The following is a 27,292-nucleotide window of genomic DNA, read 5'->3' on the forward strand; positions in this document are numbered from 1 at the left end:
TTGATAATATGTGGAGCCCATAATCACGGAAACAGTTTCTGTTCTATATTACACAAGGTATATTTTAACGGTTTCAAAAGAATCAATAAAACGGTCGTGGACAATTTGCATAATTACGTTGTCATCATCTTTATCAATTTTCAACCATTTACAAACTTTGTAGATATTTTGAGACCATTTTATTTCGTTCGTAGGATTTTAAAAAAAATTGCCAGAATTTATAAGCAGTCAATCCCCAAAATATTACATCTCCCCCACTGAAAAGAACAAATTAATTATATTCACCACTTAAACACTTAGTTTCGTGCCATTACAAAGTTCGGTGATGGCTGCGCACGCAGTCACACAGACGCACACATACAATCGCGCATGCACACAAATACTTACAGAAGAAACAAGTAATATCCTGGGTGGGGGATCTACCTCAGTCGGTAAAGCTCCCGCCTGATGTGCTTGCGTCATAATATCGAACCACCTCAGTGGACCTATTATGGGGATTGGGTTTTTCCCCGCCCCAACCAGTGCACCACGACAGGTGTATCACCGGCCATGGTATGTGTTATCTTGTCTGTGGGAAAGTGTATATAAAAGATCTCTTGCTGCTAATGGAAAAATATAGCGGGTTTCCTCTAAGATTTTGAGTCAAAACTTACCAAATGTTTGGCATCCAATACCTGATGTGCTCTAGTGGTGTCATTAAACAAAACAAACTTTAACGTTTTTGGAAACACATTCTCTGGGAAATTCGGATGATGAGCTTGGACCTTCAGTGGATGTAAGCACGTGTCCAATCGCTGATTGAGTGATTAATTAGAATAAAGTAAACCAAAAACGTCAGCAGGTAATTAGGCGTTAGCTCATAAAGAATCTACATACAGGTGCTATAAGACAAATGTAATTATGGTCGATCCATTTCAATAAACCCATTGGGATATCCCTCGCTTCAGCAATTGGTATTTCAAAGGTCACAGTAGGTGGGAAGTGCTTATTAAATGCTACCCACACCATCCCATTGTTAATTGGAAAGAGTAGCCAACTAGGTGGGCGATGATTTTTATCTCACACTTCTGTTCCCCATTAGATTTAAGCATTATTCATGTACGTTATGTAGAATAGTATAGTCCAATAGCTTCAATAATTTTGGCTATGCTATTTAGAATAATATAGTCTCATTAAGGTTGAGCATTATTCATGTACGTCGTGTAGAATAATGTTTTTAGTCCCAATAACCACAATAAACTATGTTATAAATTATTTAGAATATTTTAGTCTCATTAAAGTTGAGTATTATTTGTGTGCGTCATGTCGAATATTTTATGTATAGTCCCACATAGCTTCGATAAAAGTTGGATATAAGTTATTTAAAATAGTACAGACTCATTAAAGTTCAGCATTAAGCATGCACATCATGCAGAATAGTATAGTTCCTTTAGCTATGATAATCTTTGATATAAGTCCTTTAGAATAGCACAGTCCCGTTACAATTTAGCATTATTCATGTACGTTATGTAGAATAATATATATGTAGTCCCAATAGCTTCGATAAGCGTGGATATAAGCTATCTAGAATACTCTCATTAGAATTATGAACTACGCATGCATGCCATATTGAATAGTATGGTCTCGTTAGGTTCGATAAACTGGATATAAGCTATTTAGAATAGTCTCATTAGAGCTGCGAATGAAGCATTCACGCCATGTAGAATAGTATGGTCTCATTAGCTTCGATAATCTTGGATATAAGTTATTTAGAATAGTCTCATTAGAGTTGCGAATTCAGTATGCACGCCATGTAGAATAGTATGGTCTCATTAGCTTCGATAATCTTGGATATAAGCTATTTAGAATAGTCTCGTTAGAGTTGCGAATTCAGTATGCATGCCATGTAGAATAGTATGGTCTCATTAGCTTCGATAATCTTGGATATAAGCTATATAGAATAGTCTCGTTAGAGTTGCGAATTCAGTATGCATAGTAAATAGTATGGTCGTCATTAGCTTCGATAATCTTGGATATAAGCTATTTAGAATAGTCTCGTTAGAGTTGCGAATTCAGTATGCATGCCATGTAGAATAGTATGGTCTCATTAGCTTCGATAATCTTGGATATAAGCTATTTAGAATAGTCTCGTTAGAGTTGCGAATTAAGTATGCACGCCATGTTGAATAGTATACTATGGTCTCATTAGCTTCAATAATCTTGGATATAAGCTATTTAGAAGTCTCGTTAGAGTTGCGAATGAAGCATGCACGCCATGTTGAATAGTATGGTATCATTAGTTTCGATAATCTTGGATATAAGTTATTTAGACTGTTTCAGTCGCATTAACGTTCAGAATCACTCGTCCGTAGCATCACGCACCAGTGACATGAATGTGGCGTTCAGCAGATTAGAGTTAACATATTGTGCTAATTTTATTTCATGACCTATTCAAAACGCTCTTTCACTCTTAAAATCCCAGTAGACCACACATATAGTTCAGTACATATAATATGTATGAAGCATAGTTATTATTTCAGTTTGTTTTCAAAATCCTTTGTATGATTTTAATATAATTATTTCGGCTATAAACAGGTCAGCGTATTTGCATAAACAAAACATTATCCTAGATGTCATGCTTCAATTTTTTTTTTTCAGGTTCTTATCGATCGACTTACATCTGGGGTTGTAACAAAGTAATAACTCACATAAAAGAACAAACATATTTCATATACCTGAACTGTGTAAAATAATGATTTGGGGCACTGATGTTGGATTCTTGTGTTGTGCTCAATAAAGCGATGACTCGAAACAAGTCTATTTGCCAGGACCCATCCTTAGAATATTTGGTTTGTTTTGTTTTTTTATTCGAGACTCCAGAGTTTAACAATATTTTCCAAATATACCGAACTACATAAGATACGCGAATATATTTTAATACATGTTGACAGTATGACAGACTGTTAAAATGGGCCTAAGAAATTCACAAGACGGTAATACTTTTATTAGACATAAACACTGATGGAATTCAAAGTGAATAATTTTAAAGGAAAGTAAATTAATAGTCGCTTTGTTTTGTTGGTTGGGGTTTAATTTTTTTTTTTTTTTTTTTTTTTTTTTGGGGGGGGGGGGGTTTTTAGTGGAGTGTCTTTTGTTTTTCAGTATACATTCTATTTGTATGGGCGAGACTTTAGCCTCGAGTTTAGATTATGGAGTTTAAGCTTTATGATGTTTCAACTGAAAACTATGTTGTAATCTGACGAAACATACGTAATGAAATCAAACACCAATTTTCTTTATCTATTTGATCTGCTTTTACAGATACGTGTAAAACATTTGCTTTTAACATACATTTAGCACGAAGTTGGGGCTTTCCCGATATAGTGGCATGTACTATATCATTTCTAGTTTGTTAACATCAATATATTTTGGAAGAAAGTTAATCTTTCAACAAGAACCATGTTGTACAATCATCTCTGCATCTTAGTATTGAAGATGATACTTGATGCATGCACAGAAATATTGTTTTTTTCATGCAGAAAGACACAAAAGAACAATAAACTCTTGTCTGTGGAATAGTCTTAAGTTAGTCTCGAGTGTATACGGGCAGCTGCGTCATGGAGTTTATAACACCTAAAAGAGTAATGTCTGAGAAGAAGAATCTATAATACTCATTTTGAAAACAACTAAAAGATATTTTAGTACAGCAGTCAGACATCTTCAGTTAACACCGAATTGAGGTGCAGTTAGTACATTACAATAACCAGAAACAACACAAATGGTAAGGTATTAGATTTCCCATTTTGACTATATATATATATATATATATATATATATATATATACAACTTAGGCCTTGAATCCCTTGACATCTCTCTTGTACAAAGGTACGACTTGCGATATCATAATGGTTTTGTAATTTAGATTTTCATATTAATAACACTGAAAATGAAAATATCTGAATTGAGAATAATAATAATAATATGTATATGTATACGTTACATCTACCTCGATAAACAAAACATCATGGAAGCAAACATGACCTTGTCTTTTGGATTCTGTCTTGTGCAGAAATACCAAATTGAATATGTTAATATTCAGACTGATGTGAACGCATATACGACATTGTTGAAACTTTGAACTGATGTACTGTTGTGATTTTAACTAGTCCATGGTGCATTGGAAGTGAACAAAAAAGAAAGGAACGTACTAACAAAGGCATTAATAAACATAATAACTTGAATGCATTACATACTATATTAATGACCCAGTGTCGTATGTATGTCAGTGAGCGGAGTCATTTTCAGTAAATAATAAACATCACTACCAGATGTTCTCTCAATATTTGTAGTAATAATATGTGGGAATATTAAATTTTTCTTGGCTTTATTGTATAAAACTCGTATACTATAGGACATGACAAACATTGAATGCGTTTTATTATCGTGGATGTTAAAAAAAAGATTAAACGATATGCAATGAAATTTGTCTAAACGGGTTTTTTCTTAAACATCTAGGGACACAAAATAAATATTAAAAGTGTATACTCTGTAAACTAACTGTCGTTGGCATATTACTTTTTTACATTTCATTGCCAAATCAATAATGTAAGAAGAGTTTTGAATTGCTATAGTTATATATAATGCAGTGTTTTTTCTATAAACTGGCATTGAGTTATATATATTATTTTTACATCACATTTCTGCTGTTGTATTTTTTATTTAATTCTTTTTCTCGTATTTTTATTTTGCTTTACTGTCTATTGTTCACTTCTTACATGATTAATATCTTTAAAATATAAGCATGTACATGCAGTCATATATGTGTATCGTGTGTGTGTGTGTGTGTGTGTGTGTGTGTGTGTGTGTGTGTGTGTGTGTGTGTGTGTTTGTGTGTGTGTGTGTGTGTGTGTGTGTGTATGTGTGTGTGTGTGTGTATGCATGCATATAATTGTAAGTCAGTGAGCTCGGTTCTCCTAAACCCTGTCAAATAAAAATAATACTAATTATCATATATCTTATGTGCATATCAGCTCATTATGTTTAAAAATCGGATTATTGTTTTTTTATTATTATTTACTCGTATTATTCTGTTAAATGCAATAGTTTTTCATGTGTTGATCCCAGGCTTATATAGTATTGTAATATAACTTGCATTACTAGCTATTATGCATTGTACGTTTATATTATGGTTGGTTAACGTTTCATCTTTTTTTTTCTTTTGAGGTGTCTACTTCATGAGTTAAAGGTACTTGATCTCAAAATAATTGAGCAATATTTTGCTTCACCTATCATTCTATATACATCCGTGTGCACATTCAGATGTTATTTTGTATACGGAAACTGTCGAAAGGTGTTTGAAGACTGTCGCGCTATAAAATGGCAGTCTTCTTACAGACGGAGATGGAATCATATATATCGTAAACAAGATCAGCTCTCTCTCTCTCTCTCTCTCTCTCTCTCTCTCTCTCTCTCTCTATATATATATATATATATATATATATATATATATATATATATATATATATCGCTCTCTCGCTCTCTCGTATGTGTGTGTGTGTGTGTGTGTGTGTGTGTGTGTGTGTGTGTGGACAAAGCACCCGACAGTGACTCGTGGCTGCATACCATAACGGTTCTATCAAGATATCTTTTGGAATTTGTCATGTGCAGAGTTACGGTTTTGAATATTATGCTAATAATAGATTCATAATCGTCATGTAATTTATGGATACTATTACACACTTTAAAAAAATGTTTCGGTGAATAACTGGCGAATACATTTATTGCAACAATCTCTTTACACAATATCTTTACTGGAATAAAGACCTTTAATAGAACGATGCATATTCTTTATTGACCAATTTTGCTACTTCACGAATCTTCACTTTTGAATGATGCTAACTCACTATCCAGCTCTCCCCCAAACATTATTACAAGACACCAGTTTCGGGGTAGACGTTACACTTGAAATTGTTTCTGCAGAAGCTAAAATAGTAAATAAGCGCTAAGAAGTGTTCAGCGTAATAGACTGGGAAAGAGCTGTGGGGATAACAGGGTGTTCAGGCTGACGTTTGACCTATTATTGAGAGTTTATGTGTTAAAGCTCCAAGGAAATCGTCGACGTTATCAGCTAAGCCCCCTCATCAATAACTCCGGTATCTAGTCATTAGTGATAACACCCATAAGCTGGTGTAGTCACTCAATATGGAAGAGTTTTATGTAGTGTTTATTCTATTATTTTAGGGTACAATGTCCGATAGTGGCGCCTCATATTCATATTGATGTCAATATGAATTTTAAAAAATCATTATAAGATACAAAGTCGTACGAATGTGCAAGACAGAATGTCAATGATATTATTTTGACTTCTTGAACTTCATTATTTTGCAAAATCAAGATATTTAAAAATTAATTTACTCTACTCTGGAATACTTTGATAGAGAGAAGGGTCATTCAAGGTTTTCCTACCCAATAGGATGATATACTTATTATGTCCGTGTATAGCAAATCAAACGTGTATTCGTTTCTTATTTGTAAAAAAAAAAAATGCTTAACGACATGTAGATTTCTATAGACCTATAGAAAAATAAATTCCTGATGAAACTTTAATCAATAGTTGCATGCAAAATAATCGACTTGATCGGTTTGTATTCAAATTGTAATCAGACACACAATACTGTAGGACCACCGTATGACGGCAACAGTGAAATGACACTTTAAAGCATACATGTATAAAAAATTATACTCTTTTTGCTGCTAATATATTAATGTTATATTTTAGGTAGCGCACCATTTTATGTTCAGTCATACTTCAAACTTGACCCCAAAAATACATGTAAATTTGATCTGCCACACGCGGAAATCTTTAACGTCAGAAAACGAACTAACGCGATTCACTTTGATTTCGCTTACTTTGATGTTGAAAATGTGACTGATGCTGTATTTTTACATGATATGATTAAGACAGAACGCTAATATTTGAGATTTAGTTTTTCAAGGTTTTACCTGGTAATTGCACACAAAAAATGTATGTGTTTTTAGGGTTTTTTTGTCGGGGTATGTTTTTCCAAGTTATAGGTTTTTCCCATGTGACAGCTTTATATGTTTTATTTTAGCTCCACTATAGCACATTTGTATTTCATTTCAACTTATTTTCGTGCTTATATCTAATTAAGGTTCAAGCACGCTGTCCTGGGCTATCTGGGCTGTCTGTCCAGGACAGTGGGTTAGTTGTTAGTGATTAGTGAGAGAGAAAAGGGTGTAGTGGGTGGGAGCCGGTACCGGGATGCGAACCCTGTAGCTACCAGCCTATGTCCGATGGCTTAACCACGACGCCACCGAGGCCGTTGACTATAGCACAGCATTTTAAAACAGTCGGTCTAGACATCTATTAGACAGGTTAAGATTTAGACAGACAGATAGCTGATCGGTGTAGCCCAATACACTAATTGTGCCATTCAGCCATCTCTGGCTTATCGTCTGAGGCTGTAGGATTTTGATTCCCTAGGGAGGGAGATCTAACTCAGTGGTGTAGCTTCAGCCTGACGTACAATATTTCGAACAATCCATTCATTTCGGTAAGGTAATTGAGTTACTGTGACTTTTAACCAGTGCCTGGGGTGCCTAAGTAGTAAGATTGAAACCCTTGGTCGAATCCCCGTCCCAATCAGTGCACCATGACTTGTATATCAAAGGCTGAGGTATGTGCTGTACTTTCTGTGGAAGTGCATGTTAAAGATCCATTGCTGCTAATGGTAAACTGTACCTGGTGTTCTCAAAGACTATGCCAAAACTACCACGTTTGACATCCAATAGCCGATGATTAAGAAATCAATGTACTCTAGTCGTGTCGTTATAAAAACGTGTAGCCAGTGCTGCACGACTTGTATATCAAAGGTCATGTTTCATACTGTAACGACAATGTTAAAACAACCTTTGCACCTTGTCTTGTGCGGTAGTAGGAACTTGAATATGTTAATAGTTTTGCCGTTTGAATTATATATGTCCAGGTTGCGGGAACTCGTATACAAAATACTCCTTGCTGCTACTCGAAAACAAAACCCAGATAGTTTTCTTCTTTGATAACTTAGATCCATTCTTCACAGTTACCACACATTCCACACCCATTGGCCGCTAAATAATGCGCTGGGTTATTTTAGTGACCTTTTTCAACACGTCAACGCAAAAAGGAGGGTAGCAGTCGTTGTACAATCATACTATTAACACACTTTATAGACAACGATGACAGGCGCCAGACACAATTCTTAAAAAAAGGAGATACATTTGTCGCACATTATGCCGATCGTCTCCAAATGATAGATTTGTCTGCAAAGTCTGCGGCAAAACAAAAAGTATTATACAAGTTTTTGCAGACACTGGACTTCCTTAAACTCACTTGATGGGTCATAAATCAATGGAGATTTTGGGACAGAATACTTGTGACAACGCGTCCTGTGGGACACCGATGTGGCCCTTACTAAATTAGCAGCTGCCAAAATAGTTCTATCTCTCCGTTATTCAAATAAATGCATGCACTAGTATGTGAATTTTGTTTCTATAACTTTGGTGGGTTGTTTGGTTTTTCAACTATAAAAATACTTGATCATTCTGTAGGTCGTACCATTTACATCTACGACTCTATTGAAGCAGGTTTAAGTAGTGTGGGTTACCAATCAATCAACCATTTTACTCGTGTCTGCATCCACTGAAGGTTCAAGCACGACTGTCTTGGGCACATCCTCAGAGAATCCCCGGTGGATGTGTCCAAGACAGAGGGTGTGGGTTACCATGCAACACGTTGCAATATGGAAGAACATAAAACCGGTATCAGAAGACCAGTGGTTAAGTTAACGAATTTAATTTGAACCACAAAAAAGTTACCACTTTCCAAATCGTATCTCTGACTAAGAGAGAGTCAAATGATGTTGCGACAAGATCATGTCTACTCCTATGAATCAGGTGTTTCGTCTCTAGGAAGACCGCCATTTTCCAGTACAATATATCTTTCCCGCATTAAATTCAAACCGCACAAGATAAAGCTCAGGTGTGTGTGTGTGTGTGTGTGTGTGTGTGTGTGTGTGTGTGTGTGTGTGTGTGTGTGTGTGAAGGGCGTTATCTGTGTCTGTGTGTGGAGTCTCGCTTACACATACATGTATAGTCACTGGTTGTTACAATATCCCAGTGGATGAGAGTTTGTGTTACTTCAAAATCCTAATACACAGCAACAGACTTCAAATAGTTTGTCCTAGATGATATAGTATCCAAAGTATTGTCAGTTCTAGGTTTTGGCGGCCATCTTGTACGCCATCTTAAATATTTTTAAATGCTCAAGTGTGCAATGTATCCCCTGGACTCTCAGTCAGTACCCTTCAAAAATGCAAAAACCGCAAAGAACAATTGCCAGTACCAAATTGCAAGGTTTTGTGCTCTGCTGCCCGACTATTAGATTTTACACAACCGGATTAGAACCCCTCAGTTCAAATCGTTGTAGCTAATTAGTGATCCTGGTACTAAAAGTACTACCGGTCCTAAAATATTCGTAGGACCGTGCCCAGACTAAATGAAGCATCAGACCTTCTGAATACTCGAGATGCTACGTCAATAGTTTTAGCCTGATGTCAGCTCCTGGACAATAATGAGGTGTTCTGTCATACAATTTGAAAAAAAGAAAAGAATTAAACAGGGTAAAAGCACTTAAAGGGACATACCCTAGTTTTTAAACACTAAGGCATATGTGTTACTATTAGAGCCGTTTTTGATAACTGAAATCATACTTTACTTAGATTTTATTGTTTTCTGTACATTCGAAGTGGTTTTTGGTCATCCCGGTGTTTTTAATGTCACAAAATGCATTTCTCATATTTTTAAAAAAGCACGTGCGTCTGAGAAGTAACAGTTATGGAGTCTACTTTTAGTCTATTTTTAGAGGGTATTTCACCATTTCAAAGTCACAGACTCATGTTTCACTCATTTGTAACTTTATCCAAATGTGTTACAGATTTGTAGATTAACTAAAGTTTGTATTAATTTTCACGGGTTGAAACTAGGGTCTGTCCCTTTAATTCAGTATGTTTTGAGTTTTTAATGTGTAACTAATAATTGTCTTGTGGTTAATAGAAACGAAATGTTTTATTTAATGACGCACTCAACACATTTTATTTACGGTTATGTGGCGTCGGACATAGGGTTAAGAACCACGCAGATACTGAGGAGGAAACCCGCTGTCGCCACTACAAGGGCTACTCTTTTCGATTAGCAGCAAGGGATCTTTTATATGCACCATCCCACAGACAGGATAGTACATACCACGGCCTTTGTTACACCAGTTGTGGAGCACTGACTGGAGCGAGAAATAGCCCAATGGGCTACCGACGGGAATCGACCCTAGATAGATCGCGCATCAGGCGAGCGCTGTACCAATGAGCTACGCCCCGCCCCCTGTGGTTAAATCACCTGAAGAAAAGACGAATTAATTGTGGCTGATAAAATCTTGATTCGTTCTTTTAGTTAGTAAATCATGAATTTTATATGAGAGTGTGCTACTTGGAGTGTTATAAATCGAGGTTGTTGTTGTTGTTGTTGTTGTTGTTGTTGTTGTTTGTTTGTTTGTTTGTTGTTTGTTTGTTTGTTTGTTTGTTTGTTTTGTTTGTTTGTTTGTTTGTTTGTTTGACATTTAGTCTTCAGAGAAACCCTGCTACATTTTACATTAATAGTATGGGATCTTTTATATGCACTTTCCAACAAACAGGACAGCACATGGAATGACCTGTGCTATACCAACCGTGGGGCACTGGTTGGGACGGGTAAAACCAAATCAGAGAATGGGTCCGATGAACGGATTCGATCCTTCGATTCTAGCACCTCAGGTGAGCGGTCAACCGAAAAAAGTTTCTGTTTAACAACAACACTAGAATACGTTGATTAATTGGAGAGAGAGAGAGAGAGAGAGAGAGAGAGAGAGAGAGAGAGAGAGAGAGAGAGAGAGAGAGAGAGAGAGAGAGAGAGGACATCCGCTTCCACCACATAGGCTACCTCCACCGAACAGGTCAGGTCATGTCATAGGGTTTAACGTGCACATTCAGATACAGACGTGCAGGTGTCGGCCTCAGCTGGCTCCTCCATCCATGATAGTAATCCACCGAACAGGGTATTTAACGTGTACATTCAGAGAAAGGCGTTATAGCGCACGCCTGTCATGGACGGAAGTTGTGACCACTGCCAACTCGTCCGTCCATGATGTAATTAACGCCTAGTTTTATGCCACCGCTTATATTTAGTTCTCTGGATCATAAATAGCGGATTAAAGAGTTTAATTAATTAATTTGTAATCTAGATGATATTAGAAGAACAGGGTGCAGGTGTTCTTGGAAGTATTAAGCAAATTTTGTCGTTATAATTTGCTGTGAAATGTAATTGCTGTAGATGTAATTGTGTCGGGGAAGGAGCTTATGATTGAAGATAATAAATATGAGTGCGCACAGCAGAATATGTAATGATGTTAACGTATATTCCACGTACAAGTTATACTATAACGTAATTTGGTAGCATTTGCAGAGGGGTTTTAAGCCCGGACACCCACCAGTAACGTAATAGTTAGATTTCGGTAGTTGTATATCCACGAATTCCTTGAGTTTTGAAATAACACTTTGAGAATTAGGCATCCTTGAAACAGCACAGATTTGAAAAGTAGGATGTTACGATTGTTAATCGTGGAAAAACAAAACAAAGTATTTTGGGCTCTTGAGAGGCGGGACGTAGCCCATTGGTAATGCGCTCGATCGATGTGCGGTCGGTCTGGGATCGATCCCTATCGGTTGACCCTTTGGGCTATTTCTCGTTCCAGCCAGTGCACCATGACTGGTATATCAAAGGCCGTGGTATGTACTATGTAAAAGACCTCTTGCTACTAACGAAACAAAACATGTAGCGGGTTTACTCTCTAAAACTATATGTCAAAATTACCAAATGTTTGACATCCAATAGCCTATGATTAATCAATCAATGTTCTCGAGCGGTGCCGTTGAACAACACAAACTTGTTTGGGGGGGGGGGGGGGGGGGTGGCTCTCGAATTGAGTATCCAAACACACAGTTCAAATCTAAATGACAGGCAGTTCATATTTTAACTTAATATAAGACGTTTACACCCATTTTCCATCTTCATCTATATATCACTTTTAAAGCGCCTTAATTTATAATTTTACGAGTGTATATTCACAATGATAGACAAAATCGACACTAAAATACATTATTATAGAGGATTCGTCATGAGTGGGGGGGGGGGGGTGTCAATATGGGAAATATCAACCGAGACAAATACCGATTAACTAGACGAGCTTCATATTTTACATATTAAAACTCACGAGTAGCTAATTCTATTTATCCTACAACACTTCTCGTAATATCCTTGCGCACTATAAACTGGTGAAATAAATAGCATGGCAAAACAATTGGCATGTGGTTCTGTCTATATATCCGCCAATATCTGAAATCCTTGAATTCATTACAACAATCGGGTACGTTTGAAAACATTAATTCTATGTACTATCGGATTAAGTCCTATTTGTTTTCATTCAGCTTTTCAGTATAAGATGTTGGTACACCGTTTGTTGTTCATATGGCAAACAGCTATCTCACAGATAAAACATTTAATATCACTTTTCACAACAGATTTATGGCACGCTATTAAAGTAAGATCCTTAGTGCTTGTAATCCGATTAATTCTTGGATGTCACTAGATAATATAAAACAATCAAAACCATGTTGTTATGGCAGCGAATCTTTTGAACTGACACTAAACGGAAGTTTCAAAGTTTACAAAATCCATGGTCCAGTTAAAGGAACAGTCCTAAGTTTACAACCATTGTATAATCTTTCCGATACAATAGAGCCTTTTCGATGACGTAACATACAAATTACATACATTTTCTTATTTAAAATATCAGTGTCTGTATTTACAAGGTGTTTGTTGGTGTCCTAATGCTTATAGTAGCCCAGATTGGATTTTACCTCCCAATAATTTCGTAAGTACGAAAAAATATATATCACAAATTAAAGTAAAAACTGAGTGCTACAAACATTAGTATACCACCGCAAACATATTCGATACACAGACACTGGTATTGTAAACATGAAAATGTATTTAGTATGAACTAGTAGTCGTCAACAAGGCTCTGTTATCGTAAATATCTTACAATGGCTTCAAACTCGGGGCAGTCCCTTTAAATACTAAATAACCCAGTAACGTAATACATTACATGGTGTTTTCCTGTTAAATGTTTTTTTTTAATATGAAAACTGAGTGAATGAATGATTGGATGGATGGATGGATGGATGAATGAATGAATGAATGAATGGATGAATGAATGAATGAATGAATGAATGAATGAATGAATGAATGAATGGATATTTAATCAAATTAACGGGTGGGTCAAAACGTAATGCAAATCAAAGATGTTCATGCATTGTCGTTCCTCTGTCTTAATTCAGCGTGTTTGTTTTCTCTCCGTAGAACTCTTCACCTTCGTTTTCCAACACAGACCTCGACAGCATCAGTAACATCACTGTCGTAGGCAAATCCTCGTGTGCTTTGGTTTCAGGAGAGAGATAAAACATCGATGGTGATGGATAGGGAGAGAAAGGTGGACGGTGAATTAGTTCAAAGACAGATTCTGCAGCTGTAGTCATTATAACTCGAGGTGTGCCCAGGTGCAAAAACACCACTGCTGAGAGCCATGTATATTGTGCATAATGTAATTTTATAATTTATACAATCTTCCTGTAAACCATCATGTCACATATGTATATAACATTATTTTTGTATTACCCTCATATGCCGTTGCTGAATGGTCAGAATGAATACACTGTTCTGTTCCGTTGACAATTTCTTAAGTATAGTCCCTCTTAGCAGCCGTGAACGTTGTTGGGTTGGTGTTGTTGGGTTGGTGTTGTTGGGTTGTGTTGTTGTTGTTGTGTTGTTGTTGTTGGGTTGTTGTTGGGTTGTTGTTGGTGGGTTGTTGTTGTTGGGTTGTTGTTGTTGGGTTGTTGTTGTTGGGGTTTTGTGGTTTTTGGTTTTTTTGTTTGGGGGGGGGGGGGGTGTTGTATGTACAAATATATAAATATTTCATATTGCAAGGCTACACCAGTCCATAAAACAGCATGGAAACTTTAACACTTTTACTTATCTTCTAAAATTATTTACAAAAATAAAATGTTCATGGACGACAATAAGCTTCTCTCTGCTGTCGTAATTCAGTGTCACAGTATTGTCCTTGCTGCAAAGAGTCCATTAGAACTAAATCCTTATCGCCTTAGAAAACAGATGCCATGACTTAGCCAACATTATGAACATAATTTGGGTGTTGGTAGACAAACCTTTTCTTTATGTCCTTTTTTCCCCTTCCACCCCCCCCCCCCCCCCCCCAATGTAAGCTCGTTTTACTTATCTATCTTGACCCTCAGATCATTTAATATATGTGAAGGAACTGTTTTATTTAACGACGCACTCAACACATTTTATTTACGGTTATATGGCGTCGGACATATGGTTAAGGACCACACACAGATATTGAGAGAGGAAACCCGCTGTCGCCACTTCATGGGCTACTCTGTTCGATTAGCAGCAAGGGATCTTTTATATGCACCATCCCACAGGCAGGATAGTACATATCACTGCCTTTGTTACACCAGTTACACCGAGACATAGCCCAATGGGCCCACCGACGGGAATCGATCCTAGATCGATCGCGCATCAGACGAGTGCTGTACCACTGAGTTACGTCCCGCCCCTTAATATATGACTACAGTTGTGCAGTATATGACAACAAATGTAATGAATATAACTCCCATACATATCACATATTGTCTATATACATAATATGAAATATAAAACCTTTACTTTACCATTATACATGTACACATAATCATGTTATAATTTTATTATTGTTGTATATTGTAAGACGATGATTCAAGGCACCCCAATCTTGACATTGCTAGTGATCTGGGGGTAAAAAGGTTTAGAAAAAAATCCATTATGAACAGAGGACACTAGTTTCCAGAAAATTTTGGTGGTGGTATTCCAGTATCCTTCCACTGCTTGCTATGAGAATTTTATTCATCTATGTTTCATTCTGGGTTACGACAACTATTATCTTGAGAACGTTGCAGGATTCCGCTGATAACGCGTCAAATGTTCCTTTGAAATGTTCATTCTGGTCAACGTTTGGTCGGGCGTTGTGATTCCAGGCACCGTACCCATCTTGGTGGGAGCTTGCTTTTATCGACTGTTTTTCTTATAGAATTGATTGTACAGAGTCAAAACGTATCCCAAGAGATCAGTCATAGCTAAGCGGTGGACAACCTCAATTTGAGGTCCCGTGCTTATAGACTTTAATAACGCCATTCACATTTTGTGACGTCCTTAAAGATTTGAGTCTAGACTCTAAAGTTGTATAAATACAGGTCCCGAGACTGCATTTAATTTATTTATTAGGACGGGACGTAGCCCAGTGCTAAAGCGATAGCTCGGTCTTGGATCGATCCCCGTCGGTGGCTCCATTGGGATATGATTCGTTATAGACAGTACACAACAACTGGTATATCCTGTCTGTGGGATGGGGTATATAAAAGATCCCTTGCTACTAACGTGGAAATTCTGCAAGTGTCCTCACTACGACTATATGTCAACAATTGCCAAATGGTCGATATCCCGATGATTAATAAAGCAATGCCATCTGGAGGTGTCGTTAAACCAAAACAGACTGTAACTTTAAATCATGACTATATGTCATATTCTGTGCTTGTGCTGCCATACAGTCCATTTTTTAATAGCTGAATATGAAACACATTCATTCCCACGTGCGGGTTTCATGTGTTTATTAACTTCCTTTGCTTATATCCTCTTTTTCAGAAGTCATTTAATAACCGCTCGTTTGTCGGTTCTCTTCATGTTGTTTGGGGTTTTTTTTCTAATCATATCAAACTTCTGAAGTTGATTTCTTGAAAAAACACATAATGTTATCAATCTACTATCAGGTGTCCTTTCTTCTAACAGATTATTATTTTTATGAGTTCAAACTACTGATAACTATAGAAAGCAATTTACGTCAGGCCACAAACTGGTATCTGAATAAATACTCCAACGTTGTACATCAACAAAAACATCATGTAGTCACTCTCAAAACAGTGAATAGATGATACGGTAAACACAGATTTTATCGCCGGCCTCGTTAGTGTAAAGTTTAGTCATCGGTTTTAACGCAGGTAGGTACCAGGCTCGCATCTCAATCTCGGCTTTGTTGTACTTCTTTCGCACTAACCATTTACCACTGTCCTGGACAGAGAGCCCAGAGATATAGACCTTAATTGGATAGAAATACGAAGTTAAAGTTGAAATTAATAAATAGATAAAATATTAAGTATTAAGTATCAGAAAATTGCTTCTTAAAAAAAAAAATTACACTGAGTGAATGAATGAATAAATGAAGGAAGAAAGAAATGAAGAAAGGAATGAGGAAGCTAGCAAGAGAGCGAGTGAGTGAGTGAATGAATGAAGAAATGAATGAACGAATAATGACACCCCAACACGAACAATACTATGCAAAGGGTATCAAATTTGCAATCCAGCATAAAGTAACATTTGTTGAACAAATTATTTATGGTTTAGCAATCAATTTGTAAACAGACTATCAGATTCTTCTCATCATCATTAAACTACGCCAAAAACGACAACAGATCAGCAAAAAACTATTTATTATAGATTTTAGACACCAACATTACACAGATCAGTGATCTTGGAATCAATTGAAAAAAACAATTAAGAGACACTAGTGAGTATATGCGGTATTCTTCACTATCAGGAAATATTGCCATCTCTTCACAATGTTACTAAAAAGCATTCACATAAAGGTTTAACTTTAAGTATTTTTATATACCACAGCAATTATTTAGGTAATTTTTGGCGCTTTTTAACTTCCATTTGTGCTATTGGAACAATGCTATGATACAAAAGGAAGTTTAAAGCGTTTTTTGTATATCTTGCTAAACAAAAACAAACTGTAGATCATCTTTATTTTATTATTTTGTGTGTGCGTTAAAGTTTGTTTTGATTAACGACACCACTAGACCATATTGATTTATGAATCATCGGGTATTGGATGTCAAACATTTGGTAATTGTGACATATAGTCTTAGAGAAAAAACCTGCTACATGTTTCCTATTAGTAGCAAAGGATTTTTTATATGCACCATCCCACAGACAGAATGGTACATACCGCGGGCTTTGAAACACCAGTCGTGGTGCACTGGCTAGAATGAGAAAGAGGCCAATGGGCCTACCGATTGGAATCAATCCTAGACCGACAGCGCCTCAACGAGCGCTTTATCACTTGGCTACGTCCCGTCCTTGTGTGTGTGTGTGTGTGTGTGTGTGTGTGTGTGTGTGAGAGAGAGAGAGAGAGAGAGAGAGAGAGAGAGAGAGAGAGAGAGAGAATGAATGAATGGATGAATGAATGAATGAATGAATGTTTAATGACACTGCAGCACGAGAGAGAGAGAGAGAGAGAGAGAGAGAGAGAGAGAGAGAGAGAGAGAGAGAGAGAGAGAGATTCAGTAGAGAAACAGCTCTGGATTTGTCCAATATGTTATTCATATATAGAGATATGTTGGCTGGGATATATTCTTTTTTAAGTACAAAATGTGTAGTTTTTTTATATTTCTAAATTCGTTTACTAGTTTCTCTTACTATATTCAGAGGGATTTTTAAACGTATTGTTGTGCTCTGACGTACAGATTAAAAATGTAAAAAAATATATATACTAGTATATATAAGCGATGAGTTTTAGGTTACTCTTAAGAAATATGATCTTTCGAAACTGTTGCGAACTCGAAATACACAGCAAACGGCAATCATAGCCGTAATAAATCAAGAAATTCCTTCTCAAGTGACAATCCTGGATGTATGGAAATTGTAATAAAATCTAAAAGCATTTATCATTGGTTTGTTCACTGCATACTGAAAAATAGTAGATTCTGGCCGGCAGAATGTTATGCAGTTTGGATGTTCATAGAAAGTTTGGTCTAAAATAAGTGCGTCTTATTCGCGGAATTACCGATGCTTTTAGAGTTATTCACGAATTCTCCCGAGGGAATTTCCGTATTCCGCCAGAGCTGGAGTGTTCTTCTTGATTCACACTCCATATTAAACGTATTTATTACTATTCCCTTGCTTATACTGATGGATAGAACACAAAACACACTTTGTGGTCTGAGTTTGTGTGTTTATATATGCCTTCTTTGTACTTACCTGATGCCGCATTTCGCAACGATCTTTTTGCGCTCGGGTCCAGTCGACTACCGTATACACGTCTAAAATACACCCTCAATAGGACTCCGCCATCTTTGTCACTTAACACATTAGTAGCTACATACCTACCTACACGGCGGCAGTGTATATAGCCACAGCTAACGAGGGCTGCTACCTATGCCGCAGTCGTATTTAGGGGGGGAAAGCCTGTGTACGGTCACAACGGGTTACATATAATATAGCCATGTACATTTGTGTGTGTGTGTGTATGTATGTGTGTGTGTGTGTGTGTGTGTGTGTGTGTGTGTGTGTGTACATGTGTATATATACACGTAACATAGACTCAGCAGAAAAAAATAATCATATGTGCTTGTACACAGACATCATATTAATGATCGCCTTTGATATATCAGTCGTAGAGCACTAGATGCAGGTACGGTAAGTTTAAGCACGCCACTAGTACACATTGATTAACTAATCAAGCATTTGTCAAACATTTGGTAATTCTGACACGTAGTCATCAGAGGAAACCCGATACATTTTTCCCAATGCAGCAAGGGATCTTTTATATTCACTTTCCCACAGACAGGAAAGCAAACACCATGGCCTTGGGCCAGTTATGATGCATTGGCTGGAACGAGAGGAAAAAAAACAATCAGTTAAATAGATCCGCCGAGGTGGTTCGATCTTGCGACGCAAGCACCTCAAGCGAGTACTCAACCGACTGAGCTAAATCCCGCCCCTAGATGAAGGAGAACTCAGTGATTCCTCCGAGACATGTCGATCTTATGACCTGCGGTACCTCAAGTCAACGCTTCAACCTAGGAGCTGCCACGCGTTTTCCTCTCGTGTCCTCAACTCATTTCGGTTTCTTACGTATAACGAAATAATACATTTTCATTTTTCAAACCTTCCAGCACGCCACTTTATCAAAGGCTATATGTTCCAGTTATCGGCCCCTGGTGGGTTGCGTTTGTCAAAGGTGCAAGGTGTAACCATGGATACGTAAATAATTATTAAGAATAATATCCCCATATGGTATTCGGCGGATTGAAAAATTAGATAAAAGCTTTGTTCTGTAATTAGATGCTGTGCTTGAAAGCTGCTGCAGAAGTCGTCTGCTGTCGGGAAGTGGTCCGAGACAGAGTCGAGGATGTCGTGCACATGTCAGTGCAGATGCTTTGACGAAGTGCTAGATTTGTACGGCTTTCGTGTTTTTAAAATATAAATATCAGCCTCGCCTACAGCTGTAGCCATCCATTAGTACGTGTATGGGGGTGAGGGGAGACAGCTCTGGCCAATACATATCGTGCCAGTGAAAAGTAGGATGTGATTACGGTTCCGACGCCATGTACTTGGCACGCAATGCAGGTGAGTGGGCCCAGCAGAGAGGATTGAATGATAATAACCAAAAATAGAAGAGCGTGTTGTAGAGAAGCAGATCTGTGCACCATGATCGTAACCAGTAATGGTGGTGCAGTGGTTAAGTCATCGGTGTCAAAGCTGGTATGTGCTGGTTTCAAATCTCAGTACCGACCGCAATCCAAAGTGATCATTAAGTTTTAAATAAACTTTGTAAACACTAACAGTACTATGAGGCCTAACATAGCTATTTCCACTCATTTATTTGAGAGAACATCGTGTAAAACGTATCGTATTGTCACGGCTATATTCAGCATGTGTCGAAGAACAATTTAAAAACATTTGATTGGCTGTTCTATGGTGATGACCTATATGTCAAATCCAAACCCACAACTAAATGGAAACTACAGATGACGATATCTACCGATAATGTACAAGTAAACTGTCCAAGCATTAGTTAAGTCTGGTTTTAGATGTTATGCACCTGTGTCCGTTAAATACCATTTATATTACAATACAAATCGTTATTTAAAAATGTATCCAACTTCCTCTTCTCGTTTCAAACAACTCGCCGTACGATAAAATGTATAACGACCAGTCGAGAAGCATCTAACCCCATCTTTACGCCCTCTTACGATTTGATTATTTCTGAAATAGCCTTAAAATGAATAGTTTCTATCACTGATGTTGGTGATGCATCTGGTCCTATGAGGAAACCCATACCTTTAGTGTGGACAATTTATCATCGCAACCTGACATTTATCATTAGTATCTACAGTCCCTCTGAGGCCATTGTGTCCACGTCAAAGACGCTCGCAAGTTTCACTAGTAGATTGACATTTTCAACTCCTGAAAACCACAATGGGAAGGGATTATTATCGAAGAGCCGTGTTCTCAAATCACCAATATGGCATCGCATTGCCATCAAACGATGTTTTCTTGTATTTGGGGTATAACATATACTTCTTCCAACTTTTCTAAAATAAACTGCACATTCAATAATATTAAGTTGTGGTAGAGGTATTCAAGTTTATAAGTAATGACACACAGGGTAGTGCTCTTCATCAATCCACACACACACACACACGCACACACACACACACACGCACGCACACGCACGCACGCACACACACACACATACGCGGGCGCACCTACACACTTGAAAAAAATTCAATTTATATAACAAAGGTAATATTCCTATTCAAATTGATCGATCTCAAAATATGTGTTTTTGTCGAACGGGACAGTGAATATGATAATGTATGCAAGAAGACGATCATTGTATGCAAAAAGACGATAAAGATATGCAAAAAGGTTATAAAGGAATGCAAAAAGATGATCATGGTATACAAGATGACGATCATGATATTCACAAGAAGATGGTTAAAATTAAGGTATGCAAGAAGACGTGCTACAGCCGCTCACTCGGTCAATAATTACACCTGGTGGGGAAGTTGGTTTCTAATAACCGCTTCATTGGCCGCAAACATAGCAATGTATGCTGTCATAGTATGATACCACAGCTAACGATGTAGTAGGTGGCGTTATAGCCGTTCTGTTAAACCGAACCCAGGTGCTGAACGGAATAACTGACCGTGTACATCCGCAAAATCTATACACAGTACAGATAATTTCAGAGTTTTACATTTCAAAATACATCCTGATATATTGGAGTTGACAGCTGATGACGTTGTGTTTTAAGACGACAGAACTGTGTACTCTTGCCTCTTTAAGAGCACTAGGAACACCTGGAGTCCTCCGTTTTATCATGCCGCTACCGGTACTAGTCGTCACTTTTGTGTTATTTTACTAGGTAATGGCCAGAAAGTGCTCCATTACAGATACGTATATCATCGTTTACAAAGTTCCATTTCAGATTATTCTCAGTAGCCTGTTAACACATTATCTTTGTAATGGTAGTTTTATTCATTATCTCCTGATATTAAAGGATAGGAAGGTTTAAAGATATCCAGACATTTGGTTTTCATCCACGCTATCGGGCGTCTAACGTGTTAACTATCTGACTGACTGACAGACAATTGCTATATTATTTGCAAAACACTGGATGGAGCGATAAAAGACCAAATAGGAATGTGTGTTAAAGTCATTAACTCTTGTTCCTAAGGTACATACCTTTTTTGATTGGAATAAAATGCTTTTTGGGCTACTACAAACACCAGGACGACCAAAATCACATTGAATTTACCAAACTTGATAATTAAAACATTAAACAATGTAGATATCTGTAATAATCAAAATTATTTCACACTGTCTAATGCCAGGGGTCCGTGCCTTTAAGAAGGTATCATCAAACAAAACACCACACCTGGTTTTCATATATATAAACACTATGATTTGTGTTGGATTTACAAACTGGTTTTCATATATATAAACACTATGACTTGAGTTGGCTTTACAAACTGGTTTTCATATATATATAAACACTATGACTTGAGTTGGCTTTACAAACTGGTTTTCATATATATAAACACTATGACTTATGTTGGCTTTACAAACTGGTTTTCATATATATAAACACTATGATTTGTGTTGGCTTTAGAAACTGGTTTTCAGATATATATAAACACTATGACTTGTGTTGGCTTTACAAACTGGTTTTCATACACAAACACTATGATTTGTGTTGGCTTTAGAAACTGGTTTTCATACAGAAACACTATGACTTGTGTTGGCTTTACAAACTGGTTTTCATACAGAAACAGTATGGTTTGTGTTGGCTTTACAAACTGGTTTTCATACAGAAACACTATGACTTGTGTTGGCTTTACAAACTGGTTTTCATACACAAACACTATGGTTTGTGTTGGCTTTACAAACTGGTTTTCATACACAAACACTATGGTTTGTGTTGGCTTTACAAACTTGTTTTCATACAGAAACACTATGACTTGTGTTGGCTTTACAAACTGGTTTTCATACAGAAACACTATGACTTGTGTTGGCTTTACAAACTGGTTTTCATACACAAACACTATGGTTTGTGTTGGCTTTACAAACTGGTTTTCATACACAAACACTATGATTTGTGTTGGCTTTAGAAACTGGTTTTCATACAGAAACACTATGACTTGTGTTGGCTTTACAAACTGGTTTTCATACAGAAACAGTATGGTTTGTGTTGGCTTTACAAACTGGTTTTCATACAGAAACACTATGACTTGTGTTGGCTTTACAAACTGGTTTTCATACAGAAACACTATGGTTTGTGTTGGCTTTACAAACTGGTTTTCATACACAAACACTATGGTTTGTGTTGGCTTTACAAACTGGTTTTCATACAGAAACACTATGACTTGTGTTGGCTTTACAAACTTGTTTTCATACAGAAACACTATGACTTGTGTTGGCTTTACAAACTGGTTTTCATACACAAACACTATGATTTGTGTTGGCTTTACAAACTGGTTTTCATACAGAAACACTATGACTTGTGTTGGCTTTACAAACTTGTTTTCATACAGAAACACTATGACTTGTGTTGGCTTTACAAACTGGTTTTCATACAGAAACACTATGACTTGTGTTGGCTTTACAAACTTGTTTTCGTACAGAAACACTATGACTTGTGTTGGCTTTACAAACTTTGGGCCAAATTTACAAAGCCTGTTTTAGTCTTATACGCGTGGAACTATATGGACCGATTTTACGAATCCTGTTTTTCTGAAACACAGGTGTTTAAGCATTGTAAATGTACGTAGTTGCACGCATGTAAGACATAAACAGGCTTTGAAAATTCGGCCCAAAATATTTGCAATGCTTAAACACCTGCGTTTAAGAAAAACAGGCTTTGTAAAGTCGGTCCCACTGCTTTGAATTATTATCAATCGTATATCACAACGCTTAGGTCAGTGTTACGCCGCGGGCTCGATCTCTCTGATTAAGTGTCCGATTGACCACCAGGTGCAATATAATTATTGATCAGTTAATTGATTTTACCCGCGTGATTAACTCACTTAGTAAGAACAGTCCAGACTATGACATCCACTGTTCAATATTTCATTAAAAACAAAACTTGAATTAAGGAGACTATCCTGAGATTTTAGCCCTAATTTCGTTCAGCCGTTGGACGAAATAATTAATTTGTACGTACGAAATTTATTTATATAAAAGTCGATACTGAGATGTTACAAAACATTGTGATGTTCAGAAATGCATTAATTATAGATATATTCATATTCTAAGTAAAAAAATGTAAGTACATTGTAATTTTTTTAATCATGTAATAATATTTTATTTGCCAAAAAAACTTTTAAAATGGAAACAAACTCAGTATATTTCCGTTAACAAATGATGTTACTGATTTATAAGCATATAAATGTGTTTTTAAATTTTCACCGCAAGTGCACTTTTAATAACGGCTATTTGTTTTATACGTTTCGTGTACTGGTAGTGGCAGAATGCGTATGGCCACCTGACGCTAACTAAAAGCTGGGAATTTATAGCATGAAGACTCGACTTATATTCTTTTTAAAAAAATGTTTTAGCTAGGACGCTGCAGATAATCAGTATATTAGCTGCGATCATTGGCTGTTCCGTTAATTAATTAGTTACTAGTAGTTAAGCGTTTAACTACATGCAGAATACGATTTTCTTCCTTTTCTGTTGGGGGGGGGTCGAGGGTATAGTTGTTTGGGGATATTGTTGGGGGTTTTTGTGGGGGTTTGGGGGGGGGTTGGGGGGGTTGGGGGGAGGTTGTTGAATTAAGTTAGATTGACCACGTCACGCTACCTCCAAATTTTATCTTGTATTTATTTATTTTCGTATTCGAAAACGTGCCGTTTTGTAAACTGAAGACTAATATGGAATAACGTTTTGTATTGTTTTTAAATAAGTAACACAATCAAGATAATACATTACGACTCTGATACAGTACTTGCTTGTAGAAGAGATTTTTTTTCTTCTTCAAATTGACATATATCTTTGAATGTAATAAATATACAAGTAAACAAAAATATTAATAAATTGTTTGAAGGATTAAGAAGATGAAAAATCAATATTGATTTTTTTTTGTATTCAATTAAACACTTGGTTAACTATCCTTTCGAGATCTGAGACAGTGTTTTGTCTGTCGTGTATTTTAACTTAGTTATTATTACAATGCTTCATGCTTTTCAGGTTCACAGTGGTAAATGAAATTATGACACTGAGTGTCAGTAAATTAGTTTAGGTTTGGTGGTTGTTTTAAACTGTATCACTTTAGATAGGTTTTCTTAACATATGGACAAAAGATATCTATGCTTGTTTTTTATTATTCTATTACATTTTAAACCGATATCGCTAAATAAATAAACAAATATCTACATATATAAATGTAGATATTTGTTTATTTATTTAGCGATATCGGGTTAAAATGTAATAGAATAAGACAAAACAAGCTTAGATATAGTAAAATTTAGATTTTCTATCATGTTTGGAATAGCCCGCTCAGAAAATACGTATGATAATTTTGTCAAAATTATTTCGTAACAAAAAACATATAATAACTTATGTATATGTATCATTTATAAGCGCCATATCATGTTTGGCTGGTACATTTGAATACGAATTTCTGAACATGATATATGGGGATATTTGTTATTTGACTGCATACATTAATTCTTTTAAGCTGATTAATTTAACTTAATGTACTTAATTATCTATATATCTATCTATATATATATATATATATATTGTTCACGAACTAGCTATGGATATAAATGAGCTCAGTGGGATTTGTACCAACTCCATTTATTTAGACAATTAATTCATACTTAGTTACTTAGTGTTTGTTTTTGGGTATGTGTGAATACTAAGGTCGTATGTATGTACCATGTTTACTGCATTGTAGGGAAATTTACCTATTTATTTACTTTATTTTAAATCAAACATTGGTTTTAGAAGTCGTTAAAATTACAGGCCATTTTAAAGCATAAATTAATAGGTGTAAAAGTTTGTATATGACAAATCTTTATTACAGAACTTTACAAAAAATATATATATTTCAGTCGAAATATTAGTTTCATCTATAAAAACATAAAATACTTCTTTCTGTCAATCGAAAATGAATACTAGCAGTTTATGTAGCTTTGGCGGGTTTCTTCTGTCGTTCTTTAGACCGTACATTGCAACCAACGTGCAATTTAGAAACCAGTTATTAGTATGTACCTAAACATCAATTATTTTTCCTTTTACTGTTCGTTCTGAAGAAAATGTCAATATATCTCGAATAACATTTAAATGACTTTACAACTTAAATTGTACAAAGTATTATTGTATGCGTTCGTGCAACTAAATACAGTGATAAGTTTTAGGTATTGAAGCTGCTAAAATTTAGAAAGCTCAAAAACAATACTTCTCCAAGTTTCATAAATCATTTACTTCTATATGTTGCTTATTCTAATTCACATTTAGTAGCAATGGAATGTAATAAAAAATAATGGAAACGATGATGGATGGCATCTTGCAAAGGGAATACAGAAATGCTCTACCATGATACATAATTCATTATTATTGCAACATTTCGCATGGCGTTTCTATATTACCCGAGAACAGTATTCTAGCCGTGGTATAAATAGCACTAATTTGTACGACTTTCTCTTTGATGACCAGATAAAAATAACAAGTATTTATTGTAAAATTAGCTGCAAAATTTTTATTATTATCCATTAAAAGTCAACACATTGCAAACTTGAATACAGTTTATAGTTTTTAGGTAAATTTATGAGTAAAATGGTTTAGGGTGTCAAGCGTTTCAGAATGAAACATTATTATACTTATTATACATTTTTATACATAAAATATTCGGACAACATAAATTACAACTTTTAAAACAGAAACGAAATCCGAGTTTTTACAAACAGTATCCAAAACGAATATGGATACCGACAATAATCATATAATTTCCCTTGTGTGCAACCGATATCAATAATATATAACTGAATGGTCTTACCTCTCCCAGCCTTGGTATTGTTCTTCTAAAATAATCAGGATCTACGTATTATATGTTCTTGCTTGTTCCTAGTCCCGAGTTTGGTAATACGTGTGGTCGTTTAGCTGTATTTTCTAATGGTAGCGTAACACTTTTTTTCCAACCAGTTTTAAATTAACTTGAAAACGTCCCGCTCTTATACACTGCGCCTTCAAACTGCTACGCCACCACAGGTGAACTGATGAATTCCTGCCTTGGTCGTATCGACTGGTAACTGCCATACACGGCAAAAGGATGGGTCTATGTTCCGCGCATGCCTTACCCGAGTCGCCCACTCCGTCATGAATTATATAGCATGCGCAGAGGTTCTGTCAGAAATCGAATTTCATTAAAAGCTTTGAATCGTGTGCTTTTTCTGTTGTTGTGATTTTAATGTATCGATACTGATAGAAATGTGCTCTCCGGACTGGTTGCTCCGCTCACTGGTGCGCTGCTGGGGAATCGGGTTTTGCGGCCAATCCCGCCATTTCTGTGCAGACCGTGGCAATTGTCAAATGGCTCCAATGATCAAGATGTCTGTCATGTTATCAGCCTGTGTTCGGTGTGCAAATCTCCACTGAATGAGCAATCATTATGAAATAACATGGCAAATCAATCACTTTCGTATATTTCGTTCATGTGTCGACACTGAAATGAAATTAACTTTAGTGTACACTTATCTGCGT

The 27,292-nt window shown here is 36.3% G+C and overlaps 1 protein-coding gene across 1 annotated transcript in view; it reads right to left on the reverse strand.

Moving 5' to 3' along the window:
- LOC121371211 (neuropeptide prohormone-4-like) overlaps window positions 1-26,883 on the reverse strand; it is a 97,773-nt gene extending 70,890 nt beyond the window's left edge. Inside the window, exon 1 of the mRNA XM_041496933.1 lies at window positions 26,589-26,883. The gene's annotated coding sequence lies outside the window, so the exon portion shown is untranslated. The remainder of the gene's footprint in view (window positions 1-26,588) is intronic.
- Window positions 26,884-27,292: the final 409 nt, after the last annotated feature.

The sequence above is a fragment of the Gigantopelta aegis genome, chromosome 4 (assembly GCF_016097555.1).
Source record: "Gigantopelta aegis isolate Gae_Host chromosome 4, Gae_host_genome, whole genome shotgun sequence".
Classification (NCBI taxonomy): Eukaryota; Metazoa; Mollusca; class Gastropoda; order Neomphalida; family Peltospiridae; genus Gigantopelta; species Gigantopelta aegis.